The 18,910-nt window shown below is 36.4% G+C and overlaps 1 protein-coding gene across 1 annotated transcript in view; it reads right to left on the reverse strand.

Moving 5' to 3' along the window:
- The window catches only part of HSD17B3 (hydroxysteroid 17-beta dehydrogenase 3), a 636,754-nt gene that overhangs the window by 162,667 nt on the left and 455,177 nt on the right, over positions 1–18,910 (reverse strand). The gene's annotated exons all lie outside the window — the stretch shown is intronic.

Raw genomic sequence — 18,910 nt, forward strand, 5'->3', positions numbered from 1 at the left:
TATATATATATATATATATATATATATATATTTATATATAAAATTTTTCCTGTCAAAAAACTCCTTGAAAGGGCATACTATTCTTAACTAAGATGAGTCACAGTAAAGCTAACTATCATGATTCTACATCAAAGAAGAACTCCAGATTGTATTGACAAACTTACAGGAACTTTCTCTGAAAATGGATAAAGTAGACAGTAAGATAGAAGACTTCATGAGCAGATGCACCAAGCAAATGGAAATGCTTCAAGAGTCACTCAGCAAAAAACAGCAGCTTATGGGAACAGAAGAATCTTTAAATAACATGGAAAACAGACTGTTGGTAGTTGAAAATAATACTGAGCTTTTACTAAAACAAAACACCCTTCTGCTGTCTAAGTTAGATGACCTGGAGAACAGATCACATTGCAATAACCAAACGAAAACAGTCCTAGAACCAAATAAGGAACCAGATGCAAAAACCAGAGAATACAAGAAAAAGAAAAATAATCTGGTTCCACACAGCAGTGAAAATCAATATGTCATTTACTGTAGTAAGGAAAGTGCTTTCTCGGAATAACATCCACTTCATCAGACCAACAAAGATAGAATAACAGTTACATTTTTAAACACTAAAACATCCAATAAAAAAATCAGATAAAATGTGCATCATAGCTAAAAGCCATGTGATAAAATACATCTGTAGAATATATAGATCTTTAAAAAACTGAATAAAAACAGACTAAAAGAACAATATGTACTTAAACATGGTAACGAATACAATAGTAAACAAATAATAAAAGATGGACTACTGAAATATATATGATAAAATATTAAAAGAGAGATCAATGCTTTAATGGCCGTGCTTTAAGGAAGGGTTTCAGGGAAACTCTGTTTAAACCAGGAGGTTTGTCAGCTTGAAAGCGCAAAATCCATTTCTGTTCACTAGGTTCTGTTCTATTATTTATGTCACCTCCTCTCTTGGTACTACGCAGAATGTCTAGTACCATAAAGCTAAATTTATGTTCTTTACCCTCTTTAGCTACGTGTAATGATAATGCGCTGGTTTCTTTAACATTCCTGATATCCCTAAGCTGTTCAAGTATTCTATCCTTAAACACCCTGTTTGTTTTCCCTATGTAAAATGAGAAGCAGGTAGTACAATAGCAAAAATAGACATCTCTCTTTTAATATTTTATCATATATATTTCAATAGTCTAGCTTTTATTATTTTTTTTACTATTGTATTCATTACATTTTTAAGTACATATTGTTCATTTAGTCTGTTTTTATTCAATTTTTTAAAGATCTATATATTCTACAGATGTATTTTATCACATGGCTTTTAGCTATGATGCACATTTTATCTGATTTTTTGATTGGATGTTTTAGTGTTTAAAAATGTAACTGTTATTCTATCTTTGTTGGTCTGATGAAGCGGATGTTATTCTGAGAAAGCGCTTACCTTACTACAATAAAGGACATATTGATTTTCACTGCTGTGTGGAACCAGATTATTTTTCTTTTTCTTGTATTCTCTGGTTTTTGCATATATATATATATATATATATATATATATATATATATATATATATATATATATATAGTTTCAAAATGCTTGCTTATACATTTAGTCCATGTATGTCTATTTTAATTTGAAATAAGCCTTAATTGTAGATATGCAGCATGGCATTTCAGTTATAGATTGAACAACATTTTAGTTAGTCTGGCTAGTATATTATAAGATAAATATACAAAAAGGTTTATTCTCAATAATTATATTCGTTTAATTCAGCTACAAATAAAATGTTATGTTGTCAGCTTTTTTTTCCTAGATAATGTATTTATATATATATATATATATATATATATATATATATATATATATATATATATATTGTGGTGTTGTATACTAAGTCCAATGCTCAGTATCCCGAGTGAACGTGATTCTAGGATTTGTTTCTTTAACATGGTCTCTCAAGTTTACACCTAGTCTCTATATTGTCAAAGCTTGGCTGTTGATTCTATGTAGTTCTGGGAATCCTGATACTGAACATGTAGAATACAGTATACTTGTGATAGTGGAACTGTTTATTTGAAGAGGAGAAAGGCTTTATTTTGTCTGCATAGCTTCTACAGAGATAGTTGATTGAGAACAGAGTACCCTGACTGTATAATCGATAATTGGAGTACTGAACCGGGATTTGAGTAAGTCTTAATAAAAGTAAAAAATGTACGGCACTTTAGATTTGACATTTGCTAAAAATGGTTCATAGTTGTAATAGATTGAAGCATGTTGATGCTGTGTATGAATACGTTAAAGTGATATGTGGTGTTCGAGTTTATCTTTGTACTGTCTTATTGTGTTTTACTTCATTAAGGGTATCATCGCATGAAGTCTGTACAAGTGCTTGATTCCTCTTTCCAGAGTTTGGAGAACAGTGTGGGCTGACGGCATTGTTTCTGAAATTAAAAGAGTTGCAAAAATAAAAATGTAATGGGATCCTCAATGTAGTTATAGATGATTAGTATAAAAATATCGTTGACTCCCAAAGTATCCTACCAGCAAAAACGTCAAGAAACAGTATCAGCAAACAACTGTAAGGATACACCACGAGAACAATTCCTTAAAACCTTCTTTTATTCTAATGCAAATGACAGGATAAGCGCTTTTGCATGCTATGCGCATGCTTCATCAGATCAATTAAAGCAAGTACCAGCATTCTTTATATATAAAATAACTTCCAATCAAATCTTGTTGTTAAAACCATTAACTCATCAATTAGTAATAAGCTCTCACAGCTGACATTATCCAAACAAATCTCAAAGGCAGCATATGCTGTCCAACTTTATAGCGGAGCTCTAATTTAAACAGACAGTGCATTGCTACACGCTAATAAATATTGGAAATATCAAATGTTAAGATATTAAAAGCTTAAAACAATCTAACATACTATCCTATCATATACTATCATGCAGTATCATTCATTATCTTAAAGATATAAAAAATATATGAACATTCTAAGCAGCTGTCACATTCGGTCTCTCGAATATCTAACTACATGAAACAGAATCATATCAAAAACTCTAATTTATACAGTGATGCATCACAATATGTTAATTAAAAATAAACATAGTGACTGTAATAAAAAACTTTTCATGTCTAAACCTATTATTCCTAATCTTAACATTCTAAAAATTCATTATTCCTGGCATAAACATGCTCTGTGTCTCGTTCTGAATCAAACAGCACAATGAACAAAATGTATATATGTTTCTAGACCTACATATAGAAAGCAACTGTTAACGCTTTAATTCAGCTAATTTATGGACCAATATACTTATCGTCCTTTCGCAATCTTTATTATAAAATACTTCTAACATAATTCTCTCGCAATAAATTAAACATATAAAGCTGAGTCTGTATATAAAATACATTTAGGCTAAATATATATGGGTAAATATATATGAATGTGTGTAAATATATATAAATAATTATATGTGTTGGAAAAATAAATTTCACCTTCCTCTTATATATAAAATCAGATGATATATTCATGTATATAAAAGGGAATTTATATGTATATATATCTATACAATATATAAAATTATTTAAAAATACTTAAAAAATACGAATGTAAAAGGTCTCTTAAAAACATAATTGTGTCCAGTATCTGTCAATATGCATGTTCATCTCCTAACATGTGCGTATGATAATAAAGGATGAAAATATTAATTCAGACAATCTTAATTCATTATATGATGTACAAAGTATATAGGCATTAAAATTGTAACTCCTTAACTAAATTTATACATAGTCATGTTCTTATACCTAAATCTACCTTAATGCTATATGAACATGAATAACCTTTCTCTTCTCATATCAACTCCTACCCAAAAAATGTTCACCTAGGGGAGTAGGTCTGTTGCATTGGATTATTATTTCTTTTACTTTCTCTTCTCGAGTATGGGTTTCAGGGACACATAATTATTTAAACCTGGTTCTTTATGAGCACCTGTTCTAAAAATCCAACTTAGTTCTATTTCCAAAAGGCGATTAACATTGTCACCTAATCTGTTGCTAATATCCACTATTTGCAACACTCTAAATTTAAACTCATGTGTGGGTTTGCCAATAGTGTGCTTAGCTAAGGCATTTAACTCGTTTCTCTTGCGTATATCGTATATGTGATTATAGATACGCTCTTTCAGTTTTCTTTTTGTTAGTCCAATGTAGAATGCTTCACAGGAGGTGCAGTTCGCCATATAAATCAAATTGCTGCTATTACAGTCAGCATATCTTTTTGGTTTGAACTCAAAAAAACCATGAGGGTGCTTATATTCTTGTGTATTATTTATATGTTTACACATATTACATTTTTTACAGGAAAAAGTCCCTGGTGTTTCTTCTCTCTTATCAACTTTAGTGCTTAAATTTCTTACAAAGATATCTTTCAAATTGTCACATGTCTTAAATACAAAAGTCGGTTTATTTCCAACTACTTGCCTAATATCATCTACTGAACATGCACGCACAAGCACCCTCATGGTTTTTTTGAGTTCAAACCAAAAAGATATGCTGACTGTAATAGCAGCAATTTGATTTATATGGCGAACTGCACCTCCTGTGAAGCATTCTACATTGGACTAACAAAAAGAAAACTGAAAGAGCGTATCTATAATCACATATACGATATACGCAAGAGAAACGAGTTAAATGCCTTAGCTAAGCACACTATTGGCAAACCCACACATGAGTTTAAATTTAGAGTGTTGCAAATAGTGGATATTAGCAACAGATTAGGTGACAATGTTAATCGCCTTTTGGAAATAGAACTAAGTTGGATTTTTAGAACAGGTGCTCATAAAGAACCAGGTTTAAATAATTATGTGTCCCTGAAACCCATACTCGAGAAGAGAAAGTAAAAGAAATAATAATCCAATGCAACAGACCTACTCCCCTAGGTGAACATTTTTTGGGTAGGAGTTGATATGAGAAGAGAAAAGTTATTCATGTTCATATAGCATTAAGGTAGATTTAGGTATAAGAACATGACTATGTATAAATTTAGTTAAGGAGTTACAATTTTAATGCCTATATACTTTGTACATCATATAATGAATTAAGATTGTCTGAATTAATATTTTCATCCTTTATTATCATACGCACATGTTAGGAGATGAACATGCATATTGACAGATACTGGACACAATTATGTTTTTAAGAGACCTTTTACATTCGTATTTTTTAAGTATTTTTAAATAATTTTATATATTGTATAGATATATATACATATAAATTCCCTTTTATATACATGAATATATCATCTGATTTTATATATAAGAGGAAGGTGAAATTTATTTTTCCAACACATATAATTATTTATATATATTTACACACATTCATATATATTTACCCATATATATTTAGCCTAAATGTATTTTATATACAGACTCAGCTTTATATGTTTAATTTATTGCGAGAGAATTATGTTAGAAGTATTTTATAATAAAGATTGCGAAAGGACGATAAGTATATTGGTCCATAAATTAGCTGAATTAAAGCGTTAACAGTTGCTTTCTATATGTAGGTCTAGAAACATATATACATTTTGTTCATTGTGCTGTTTGATTCAGAACGAGACACAGAGCATGTTTATGTTAAGAATAATGAATTTTAGAATGCTAAGATTAGGAATAATAGATTTAGACATGAAAAGTTTTTTATTACAGTCACTATGTTTATTTTTAATTAACATATTGTGATGCATCACTGTATAAATTAGAGTTTTTGATATGATTCTGTTTCATGTAGTTAGATATTCGAGAGACCGAATGTGACAGCTGCTTAGAATGTTCATATATTTTTTATATCTTTAAGATAATGAATGATACTGCGTGATAGTATATGATAGGATAGTATGTTAGATTGTTTTAAGCTTTTAATATCTTAACATTTGATATTTCCAATATTTATTAGCGTGTAGCAATGCACTGTCTGTTTAAATTAGAGCTCCGCTATAAAGTTGGACAGCATATGCTGCCTTTGAGATTTGTTTGGATAATGTCAGCTGTGAGAGCTTATTACTAATTGATGAGTTAATGGTTTTAACAACAAGATTTGATTGGAAGTTATTTTATATATAAAGAATGCTGGTACTTGCTTTAATTGATCTGATGAAGCATGCGCATAGCATGCGAAAGCGCTTATCCTGTCATTTGCATTAGAATAAAAGAAGGTTTTAAGGAATTGTTCTCGTGGTGTATCCTTACAGTTGTTTGCTGATACTAGTTATAGATGATATTATATATACAAACTACATATGTTATCGGAGCTTCTTCTGTGCATCATGGAGAGGGTGGAGAGCTGTAGTGAGGTTTTTGGGCTTTTGTTGGTGGAAGTATATGCTACAGCAGCTTATTCTAAATCATATGAGATGTGCTCATTTGGTGTGGTGCTGCTGTTTGCTCACAGGGAGAAAGGGAGACGAGGGCAATTTGTCTTGGTGAAAAAACTGAATCTTATCAAACGTGGGACTTTGAATTGGTGATGTTTGGTGTACTGGATGGTGTCTGTGTGGGATTTGGAGGTGTTTGGAGATTGTGAGATATGTGCTCTGAGCAATAATGGCTTAGGAACTTGTGAATATCTGAACTAATAGGGTAGTTAGTCTTGTGTTACAAAAAGGGAAAAAGCAAGTGAAGCTTTTGGCAATTTCATGAGCGTTGTAAGAATTTATCATTTATGTCTTCCTGCCTTGAATAGGATTAGCCTGCATACTAATTAAATAATAGTGATGCGTGTATGTTTGATGATAGTAAATGCAACATGGGGTCAAAGGGCATAGAAACGAGATATTCAAATACTAACACAATACACTTGAAAATAACACAAAAAAGTGTAATGAATATAAAATATAAGCATAAATGAAGAATCAGCTATCAACAGTCTCTTCTCAAATATTTCTCCTATAAAGAAGTTTGATACAGAAGTATCTTTAGAATATATATATTACTAGTAAATTTAGAAGGGATATATAAGCACCAGAAATGTGCTGATTTTGATTCATATTCAGACTATTTGTTTAAATATGATGTTTATATTTTAATGTTGTTAAGAATTTTGTAGATTGTATATATGTTATATATACATTGGAAGTTTCTTAAAACAAGTTGTAATGTATTTGCAAAGCACTGAACTTTTAAACAGAATGTCTCATTTTATCATTGAGCTTTATCCCTTTCTATGTTCAGTTGTTATAATATCTTTATAAATCTGTATTTTTGTGTGCTCACACAGCTGAGTTGATAATACATCCTTTTCATCTTTAATCTCCCATCAGTCCAGGTTTTAAATCTTATAGAAGAATAAGCTCTGACTTGTTTGTTAGGGAATAGCTTGGTTTTCTATTATGCATATGGAGTATGAACAGTATGGAAAAGCACTAACACATATACGTGAAATATTCTGAAATATGTACACAGATAATAATAAATAACATCAGTTTATAAAATCCACTACTGTATAGTACTGAAAGCCTAAATTGGTTAGAACTAGCCCATCATCTAACATATACAGAGCTTCTTCCCACCTATAACATTAGCCAGCAACCATCTGCTTGTCTAACACTAAATAAATACCATTCTATACAACTATGTTTGTACTCCATCAGTATGACTCAGTGAGGAAAAATCTTTGATCTATATTTATATGATGTTTCTAAGTTACTGGACTCCTTACCTATATCCATCAGATCAATACCCTCCCTCCAGTCCTTCAAAACCATTCTGAAATAGTTCTTAGCCAAAATGTGTCTTTTTGCTCAACCTCAGGATAACAATATTTCTAAATATGAACAAGTTCCTATTCATACCTTACAGCTCTCCTAACTTTATCTAGATATGTAATAACTTATCATTTCCATGACTTCATATAGCCTGTCAGGTGCCAGGGTCCATCACATAACACACACACTCAGGTCCCTCAACAACAGGTACAAATATGACTCTGCCATTATACATGTGGGCGTGAATGACCTGAGACATACCTCCCTGGACTATAAGAAAAGAGACATGGAGAAGCTCTCGGATTATGTAGCCCTAGCCCTGAGCAGCATCCTACCATCACTCAGAATAATACCACTGTACAAGCAGAAAATGATCGATTTCAACAACTGGCTAAGTTTCTGATATCATTATAAGGGAATCCAGTATCTGTCTGCCTGGGATGACATGAATGACAGACCTCGATGCTTTGTCAGAGATGGCCTGCATCTGTCACCCCTGGTCTTCAAGGTACTGGCCAAGGCTCTTGCCACCCCTATAGTGCCTTTTTAGCTGGTGTTCCAAATACCAAGTTATCACCATAACAGCTACAAACAAATGCAATCTGAGGGTCATGCTGCTCAGTGCTAGAAGTCTAAATCTCAAAATGCACTCACTCGAAGCACTCCTTAAAATGGAGAACATCAACATTTGTGCTGTAACAGAGACCTGGTTCAAGGCAGCAGAAAGCACTCCTGCACTACCAGGCTTTAACTCATTCTACACCTTTCGGCCCCAGAATTTGGACAGATAATCATAAAGGATGTGCACACCTCCAGACTGGTAGCCCAACATAACGCATCAGAGATGCTTCAGGTGCAGCTAACATTCGGTAAGACAGAGATTCAGGTTGTAGCCTGCTATAGGTCCCTAACCATGTCCCAAAACTCACACTCCATGTTCCTAAGCACCCCGGAGAATATTAGGGTCCAATCTAATACTCTCTTACTAGGCAACTTCAACTACCCCTCCATTAACTGGGAAAACTACTCATGTACCAATACTCTTGCCCAATACTTTCTGGAATTCATTAATTCCAATGCCCTGGACCAGCTCGTTTTTACCCCCAGTAGAGGTAGCAACATCCTTGACCCGGTCATTACTAACATGGGTGACCGTTGCTCTACACCTGTAGTCAGCTGCACCCTGGTTAGATCAGACCACAAAGACATCACCTTGGAAATCCACATCCCTTCCAGCCCCTGCATAGATCAAAGGTAGCCACCATGAAAAACTTCTCCAAAGCTAACTTTAGGCTCCTAAAAAAAGAGGTGGCTAACTTCATGGCACCCATGCAAATGGAGAACAGTTGCTTGACTGCCAAATCATACACCAATGCACTGTACAAACATGTACACAAATGCATGGATCTCGCCATACCCAAAAGATCCAAGATGATCTCCTCCAAAAAAAGGACGCCAATCTGGTGGTCGCCTGCCATAAACAAACTCTACAACAGAAGGAGGAAACTGATGCACTACACAGTAAAGCTCATTGACAGCTTATAGTCTTAATCTTCTGGAGTAAACTGACAGATAATGAGATTATAGCTGGGCTAACTTCTCTTTATGTGTTGAGTGGCAATCTTAGGCATAGTATGCATATGGGACTCTCAGTTTAAAACCCTGAAAGCTTTATTAAGAGCATCGAAGGTGACAAAAATCACTTCTATAGAATATCAAATGATGACTTACAGATATTTCACAGTGGCAGTCTGCCAAGTTCATTGATCTTTGATTCCTCTGAGGCTATGTATATAACTTCAATTTCTTTTTAGGTTGTGAATGATACCGATATTCAATATGTCTGTACTGAACTAGTATTACTTCAGACATAAAAAAGTAAGAATTTCTCCATAAACTACATTATTTTTTCTCAGCAGAAATATGCTTGTCCTAACAAATACATGCACCATGTAATAACACACTTTGTATGAAAATGAAGTTATGTATTGCTATTAAGTGAGAATGTGGCAAATTTTCAAGCTGCCTTAAACCCCGAGAACACTTCTGCCTATGCAGAATTGTTCACAGAAACCCTGTGCAAGCATGTTAATAGCTACATAGAGAGCTGTACCCACCAGGAAGAAGTACAGAACTCACTCAAAAAACAAGCTATCCTGGTGGAATCACAAAATCAATCGGCCTTCTAACAGGAGGAAGAAAATCATGGCAAAAATTAGGAGGTGCAGTACCCAGCAGGATAAAAGCACTCTCATCAAACTAAACAAACACCTCAGAGGACAAATAAAGTCTACCAAAGCCAAATTTGAGGTACGTTTGGCCTCTGAGGCCAGGGACAACCACAAAGCATTCTTTAGTACATCTGCAACCGGAAAAGCAATACACAATTGTGTGCAGAGCTCACTGTAAATGGAGCCACCTGTACTGAGCCAGAAGACATAGCAAACCTCCTGGCTGATGAATTCAACTCCAACTTTGCCCCTCTCTCCTCCTTAACCTTTCCTCAGGAAATATCATCAAATATAACTCCCCCTACTATCACTAAGGAACAGGTCTTTAATGCTCTCTGTAAAACCAACAACACTGCATCAATGTGCCCAGACAATATCCCAGGTTGCCTTTGAAATAGCATGAAACGTGACCTATCACAGCCTCTGGAATAACTATTTAACTGTAGCCTTCAAACAGGCTTTGTGCCTCATGAATGGAGAAAGACAACAATTATCCCTGTGCACAAAGGTGGGCCATCTATAGACCCTGGAAACTACAGACCCATAAGTCTCACTACTCTTATATGTAAAGCCATGGAAAGAATTATCCTGGAGATGATCAACAGAGATATAGTAAACCTCAGACAATGGACCCAACCCAGTGTGTTTCATCAAGGGCAGATGATGCCTACTCAACTTGGTGGACTTGTTTGAGAAGGTCAGCAAAGCAATGGATGAGGGCAATGTCATTCATACTGCCTACCTTGACCTGGTCATAGGCATTTGACACAATACCCCACTCGGGTATTGTTGACAAACTCAAGAGGTTAGGTACAAATCCGTATGTCACCCAGTGGATAGCCAGCTGGTTCAGAGACAGGACCCAGGAAGTTAGAATTGGGGAGTCCACCTCTACAAAGATGCCAGTCACAAGTGGAGTCCCTCAGGGATCAGTCCTTGGACTGTTCCTTTTTGGCATTTACTTCTCAGAAGTCAAGGCCAATGTCAGTGGTCTCTGGACGACTAATTTGCAGATGATTGCAAATTAGGAGCTGTTATTGAATCTCACACTGGCACACATGTTCTCCAGGAGGGGCTGACACAGAAAAGCAACTGGTGTCAGAGCCATGGACTAAAACTAAACACCAAGAAATGCATAATAGTATCCTTTGGGAAGTCATCCATCCCTGGTAATGACCGTATTCACAAAACACCCCTTAGAGTTGACCCAGTAGTCAGGGACTTAGGGACACACATAGATAGTAATCTAGCCTTTGATCATCACATGTCTACAATGGTGAGGAAACCATTCTATGTTGCGCAACTTATAAACAAAGGTATGGCATCTAAGTCCAAGGAAGTCATTGTTCCACTGTATTCAGCATTCATCAGACCTATCATTGAGTATAATGCCCCCTTTGGTATGTACCTAACCAGGCGTATCCAACAACTGGAACATCCACAGAGGTTCCTCACTAAAAGAATACAGGGCATATCCTATGCAGACTGCCTCAAGGCCCTATCTCTGAATTCTGTCTCCTACATGCTTTTGAGGGGAGATCTATGCCTGGCATACAGGGCATTGTCAAACCTCACTCTGATAGACCTTGTGCATATCCACAAAACAAATAGCACCAGAATTACCCATTCTAAAGACTTAAACCTTGCCTGTGATATAAATAGGACCTACTGGAGAGATAGGTATGTATTTCCAGAGAGTATCTTGTTTGTGGAACAGGCTACCCATCCATGCTGCTCCCTAACCCAATTCAAGTGCAACTTGGACAATTGGATGAGAAACCGGGAATTGATCCCTGGTTTGGCACCTGTGTCTCCAACAGTCACAGGTAACCTGTAAATGGTTCATCTCCCAGGCCCATGATTACAATTATCAACGGTATCAGAACTCGTCAGAGATTTGGGATGCATGGCTAGGCTTAAAAAGGCCCTTACCTATGAACCTATGTTCACATCTTCATGCATAAAATTACGAAATACATTCTATAGATGAGTGTCATGACATATTTTGCTATATATTTTCAAAGCATTTTAGAGGTATGGTCCAATATTGGTAGAAAATATTAGCATGTTTAAACAGTTATTAGCCTGTCCAGGCTTGCAGAGATGCAACTCTTCTCTCACAGCTGTGCTGATGTCACCTTAACTCTCATGTCCCCATATACTTGGTTTGTTTGTGTCTTTCGGCTTTCCCGGTTAGGGGTCGCCACAGCAGAACTCCGGTCCGCTAATGATTGGCAGTTGATTTTTACTTACCGGCTTGCCAGGCCTGACGCACAACCTTCAATGAAGGCACGCCCATTCACGCATGTCTCCACGCAGAAGACGCTCTAGCTGAGAATCAAACTGGACAGCATCTTTCTGTGAGGCGACAACTCTACCACAGCACCGATAAAATGCACATCCTTAGTTCTTTATTTCCATATTCAGAACAAAAAAGTATTTTCCTTAGTCCATATGGTGCAGGCTATATCCAAAGAGTTGAACAATGGGCACCTTTCTTTTTTCTTCTTCTTTTTTTACTTAACATTTGTGCCTAGCTTTGTCAAGTAAAAAAGTGTGGAACTGCCTGTGTGGCATCTGTCCTGCACAAAGGTGTCTGGTATGATCACCACAGTTAAACATAGTACACTTGCAAATGATGTCAGATTTAATTTAAAGATAGCCATAATCATTGTGTCTACTGTTTTGGGTTAGAGCACAATGTTAGTGACTGCTGTATTTGTCCAGGTTTTAAGCCTAAGACTATTAGGACAAGACAACAGGTAGCATTGTCGCCTCACAGTAAGACGTCCTGTTCAATTCTCAGCTAAAGCGTCTTCTGTGTGGAGACGTGTGTGAATAGGCATACCTTCATTGAAGGCTGTGCATCAGGGCCGGCAACTCGGCATGTAAAAATCTACTGCTAATCATTAGTGGACCGGAGTTCCGCTGTGGCGACCCCTAACCGGGAAAAGCCAAAAGACACAATAACTATTAGGAAAAGACACCTGGCCATCCAGGACTACCTAAAGAAGAAGAGACTAGTGACCTTTTTAATTAAGCCCACCATGTCATTGGACTCTAATACTAGTTTCATGAATGCCTACTCTAAAAGGAAAGAAGCAAAGTCCAAGGAGATCAGGGAGTCTGAAGATTCCCTTTGAGCAATACAAAGGCAGCGGTTACCCTACTCGAATATAAATTTAAACTGAAACTAAAGCTTATTACTCAAGCCTTAAATCTCAGCCAAACTGAATCCTAGCAGAGATTTTCTTACCCAGCACTACTGATATCCAAATAGCAGTGACATAGCACTCCACCTCCTCTCTAGAGAAATTCAAAAGTGTCATTCAAGCAATTTTACATAACAGAAACCACAGCATAAACAATACTCCAAGGAAACCTTAATATTATTCTTCTAAAACATTAACCTTGAGGTCACAGACTTCATTATCAAACAACCTTTTCAACTAGTCAAGCCCACCACCAGACCCAGCCTTACAACCTCCAACCACTCCCTCCTTCACATCATCGCCAACAGTCCCAGCACTGCATCTGCACATTATAATTCAATCCCATTCACTGGGTTATTACTGCCCCATTAGCTTTTCCATTCTGTGCCCTACTCCCAATACTAGCCTCAAACGTATCTCATTAGATCAAAATCCACTGTCAACCTATCCAAATGTACAACTACATTCACTGCCCATGAATAGTCACTAATTCTAAATACCACAGACTCAATGTTGCTGAACTTCTTTCAAAAATAATTTCCTCTCAACATGATTCCTACTTTTCCTTAATCTCTAGGCTGCTCAATTACAAACCTAAGTAGCTATCTCATGTTAAAATCCATCCTCATATTTAGGGATGAATCTTGACAGTCAATGAAATCTAATTCCACCCAAGAAAACAGGTAAAGTGCACCAACCTAAGAAATGGACAAAAAAGCCATGAAAAGACACAAACATCTATCCATAATATATTTGAAAAAAAAAATCAGTCAAATATAGCCCTCAAAATTTGGAAAGAAGTCACTAACCTCACTGGAAATAAGCTTCCCACTCACCTGAGACTTCTTCTTTTGTTTTATCAGCAGAAGATTTCTACCAACACTTTAATGGCCATCTGCAGTTGTTTGAGGAACCCCAACATGAAAGGCATTCTGCCACTTACAGCACATCCTTAATCTCTTTTTTACCACCATTATGCAGAATATCTGAAAAATGGCCATAGTAAAACCACTTCACAAACAAAAAATATCCCACACTCTATTCTCATTATCAATCCATGTCCATCCTTCCCACTTTGTGTAAGATCTTTGAAAAATTATCTACCTCCACCCCATAAACACTCCATGTCACTAAATATGATATTCATTTGAACAGGCAACATGGGTTCTGCTCTTGAAAGAGCACTTCCACAGCTCTTTGGCCACTTGTAGAAGACATTCTTGGGTCAATGTATAAAGGGATGTTATCAGATGCCACTGTCATAGGCCTCATTATAGCCTTTGACTTAGCTAACCACTCTTCTCTGTTAATACAACTAACTGAACTATGCAGTCCAGATGCCCTCCTTGGTTCCAAAGCTAGCTGGCAAATTGGAATTTCACAGTTGACTATAAGTCCTGTACCTCCCACATCTCTCCTCTACATTAAGGGGTACATCAGAGTTCCATTGTTGCTCTCCTGCTATTCCTTATCTACATCAACAAACTTCCACTGGACCTTCCTCACCTTCCTCTTCTATTACACAATGATGATATGGTTCTCTACCACTCTAAACACTCATTAGCTAAAATTCAGCAGGACCTACGATCTGACTTCCAATTCCTTAGTGAATGGAGTGACAGTACATCTAAGACAAATACAGTGTTTTCTGAAACCAAACAGAATCTCAACAGATTCCTTAAGACTATAACAATCTACAATCACAACTTCCCTCAGAGCAAGTGTCCCTCAAGTACCTTGGATTGTGGTTAGACTCCTCTCTAAATTTCAACATGCATCGATAAAACACACACAAAAATCATATCCTTCTATTCTAGATGCCAAAATATCCCCATTCTCTCATGCCCCACCATATCAGCAAAAGGGAAAGGAATCTTCCCCCTTCAACTCAAATTCATTCTCCCTCTTCTTCCAGCAGCATCTGCTAAAAACTCCATTACCATCCAGTCACTAAAAAAACAAAATATGTAGATTTATCACACATTTTCCCCAGAAATGAACACCACATTATAACACTAGAAAAAGTTAATTGGCTCCTGGTTAAGCACTCTGTCCCACCTTTAACCTCAAAGCTATTAAGACAAGCCCCCACCTACAACCTCAGAAACCTCAATCACACTAGAGCTATTACACAAATCCCACTTTCAAAACTACATGCCTCTGATAATACTTGTCAATTATTGGTCCCAAACTCTAGGAATCCTGCCCACCCAAACTTAAAAACATCACATATTATCGCAGGTTCTGATTACTGCTAAAATCTCTTGTAGATAATTAAGCAAAATGTACCTGCTACCCTTTAGGTCACATAACCTAAAGTCAAACTTTATCCCTTCTCTACTCTATCTCATCCAGTAACTTCCAGTGATGTTGCTTTCTCCCACTTTAGGCTTCTGTATACAAATCTCATATACCTTGTTTCTGGCATCTAATGTAACTCAAGCTTTTGTACATATTGTATATTAATATACTGATATTGTTATCACTCTTTTTTTGTGTACTTTTGTATTCTTTGCATATTAATCATTTGTGAATGTACTTCTGTATACCTTGTAATTGTGGTCATTTTATTGACCCTGCTATGAGACTGAAATTGGTCAGAAATGATAAGTGCTCTAACCCTGTCAACAAATTCAGAATAAAATATAAGATAAAATTGTAGGTCTGAGGACATAACCACTTCATAGGCACATACGTAGTCCCACGTCCTGCCATCTGCTATAGCTGTGGCCTCTGATGACCTGTTCTCAGAGTTTGTTAGATGGTGATCTTCTAGCACATGTTACTGGAGCAAAGAATTACTGGAATCTATGGCAGTGAATGAAGATATGTCTACTCCTAATTGGTGACTTGTTATTAATTAAGGGGAGGGTGGTAACCCCATGGTCATTGTCAAAAAAATACATTTGTGTGATATCCTGTCTCAGGCTACAAAATCTCTTGAAGCTGCCCACCATCTTAAGGACTACCGTGAGACTCAGACCTCAGCTAAGCCCAGGCTGATACTTGGGTCATCAGCTCTTAGCCCTCCCCCTTCCTCCCTCACAAGATTGAGCTAATCTGGTTCAGAGATTGATTCCAACTTTCAAAGGAAAAGGGAGATCTCCCTTGTCCTATGTCACAAATAGGGAATACACAGTGCCTTCTGATTCACCTCCAGAGGACCTGTCCTTCTGAGATACTATATCCCTTAAGAGAGAGAACATTTCAAATGTCAAGTACACGTAGCCTCAGCTTCCAAGAAAACAGGTGTGGAAATTCTTGAATTTGGTCCACAAAAGCTAGAAGCCATTCCTCCAGTTCAGGAATTATTTCTGGTTGTCTTTGATGCTACATGCTTGCAGTCACATCACAAAGCATCATCAAAAAGAAATATGGCTGTTTTACGGGGTTGAGGATTCTCATTATTTCTGTATAAAAATCCTGTTGATGACCTTGACTTATTGACCCTGTAATGTGTCACAGGAGCCAAACTGGCCCAGGCTGGAATATGCTCCCTAATGATGGAGAGAGCAAATTGCTAGATAAATATGGTAAGAATCTATATGCCAAACTCAGATTTTAAAATTTCAAGAACATGTCCTAAAGCAACATTAACACAGTTGTGGGGGAATCCAGGATGATGCCAGAAAGTCTTCCAGGCTCAATCTAGCTTAGACATCATTGATACTGAGAAAGCATGCCATAACAACTTAAGTATGATGCCATGGATGCAGCTTCCAGGACTGTCACAAGGGGGTCACTCTTTAGGAAACATCCTTGGCCGAGGACTCCCATCTCTGTTGGAGGATGTGAAGATGCAGCTCCTTTATACCATACATGGATAGAGAGAGGTACTCTTTGGACCCCATGTATGCAAGGTTTTTTAAATGTTTGGGAGGCAGGGGAAAGGAAGATAATGGAATTCATTAGCCTCCCCTACCAAAATATATCAGAAACTGTCTTTCTTTCAGTGTCCTTTCTACTGGAAGCAAGGCAAAGGAAAACAGGTCAATGGTAGAAGGGCTAATCAGTATAAAAAATGGCAACAGGAAGATGAATAGAGACAGGGAGACCCCACTGCTTCCTCCAACAGGAAGCATCTGTGAGGACACCAGCCTCCTCCCTTACTCACTCTTCAAAAAATCACCCTAACTCTTACCAACCTGAATCTCCCATCCCATGTACAAAGATAGGGGATGGCTGTCTACTTGCTTTCCAGTAGTGGTTCGCCATAACCACATACCAAAAAAGGGGGTTCAAAGAATAGTCTACCAAGTACAAAACTGCATTTCATCTCTAAACCACAAAAATGAATTATGGGTGATCCTAAAGACCAAGAACACTTAATAAAGACAATTTTAAAATAGATACTAGCCTAAGATACCATTGATGAGGTACCACTCAAACAAGAAACAAAGATATTCTACTTCAGACTCTTGCTAGTACCCAAGAGAAATGGGCCCTGAAGACTGTAACCTTGTCAAGGCTAAACAAATTACATAAAGTCTCAAAGTTCAGAAAGTTGATACTGCAGGGTCTGCTTCCTCTTGCCACTGAACACTTTATGTTATAGACTAGACCTCAAAAATGAATATCTGTATATAGGTTCATTGGTATGTACTAGGCAATCAGTCTGCAGACGATTACAAGCCTAATCAAAGATCACTATTCCAAAGTTCCGTCCAGCCTCAAAAAGAGACAGATGCTATATACCAATATTCAAAGGACACAGATAGTATCTGAGGTGGTTCATGGGGGAGTCTGCAATCTTCATTTTACTTCCTTGCTCTTCGGTATAGCTACCACACCTGTGGTGTTCGCCTCAGCCTAACTAGTCAAATATGCAAGCCCATGGAACTCATTATATATGAGTTCATAAACTACTGTGATGTCAAGAAATTCATACAGCTAGACCCTCAGCATTTTGGTTTTGTTAAGTTGTGGTATTACCTACTTAATTTAGTAAACTTCTTCAAGACGTTCACAGAAGCAGTGAACAGTGTTGAGTCAGTCTATACTGAACCAAGTGGTGAACAACTGAGATACTTTGTGGAAACCACATAGACCATGCATTGCATACACTATATCTATTATTACATGTAAAACCTGAAAAACTTATTTTTATTTTTGCTGCTGAACTGCAAGTACCATTTTTCTTGAAAAACCAATGCATTTCTAAAATTGTCACCATGTGTAGTAGGGGAAACAATTTGCAATACTTGAAATTTAGAGTTAACCATTTTTCTCAAAGTCAAACACATACTGGATAAGAATTATTCAATTGTTTTTCCTAATATCAGCTTTTTTCCCTAGTATTTGTATATTAAGGCTATGCTCAGTCTTTCCAACATAGAATACATGACATTCACAAACTCAGAAAACAATGACAGTTTAGCAGCAAAATACACACTGTCATTTGTGTTTACTTTTGGATTAAATGTTCAGTGCTTAAGCTTTTTGTCCTGCTCTCACTGTTATGATTCTAAACACAGTCATACTCCTAAAAGTATATCCCTTGATAAAAAAAAAAAAAAACATTTTAGTGTAACACCTGAAAATAGCCATATTTTATGTAATATGTAATTAATAAATCATTATGTTCATTGTGAGTTAAAACTGTACATGTTGAACATTATTATGCAAAGCAGTCACATGACACTAAGCACAATTCAATAAATAGGTCAAAGCTTGAAAATATTAGTAGCAACCATTCCAAAAT

This window comes from Protopterus annectens, chromosome 17.part0 (assembly GCF_019279795.1).
Source record: "Protopterus annectens isolate FY-2018-M chromosome 17.part0, PAN1.0, whole genome shotgun sequence".
Lineage (NCBI taxonomy): Eukaryota > Metazoa > Chordata > Ceratodontiformes > Protopteridae > Protopterus > Protopterus annectens.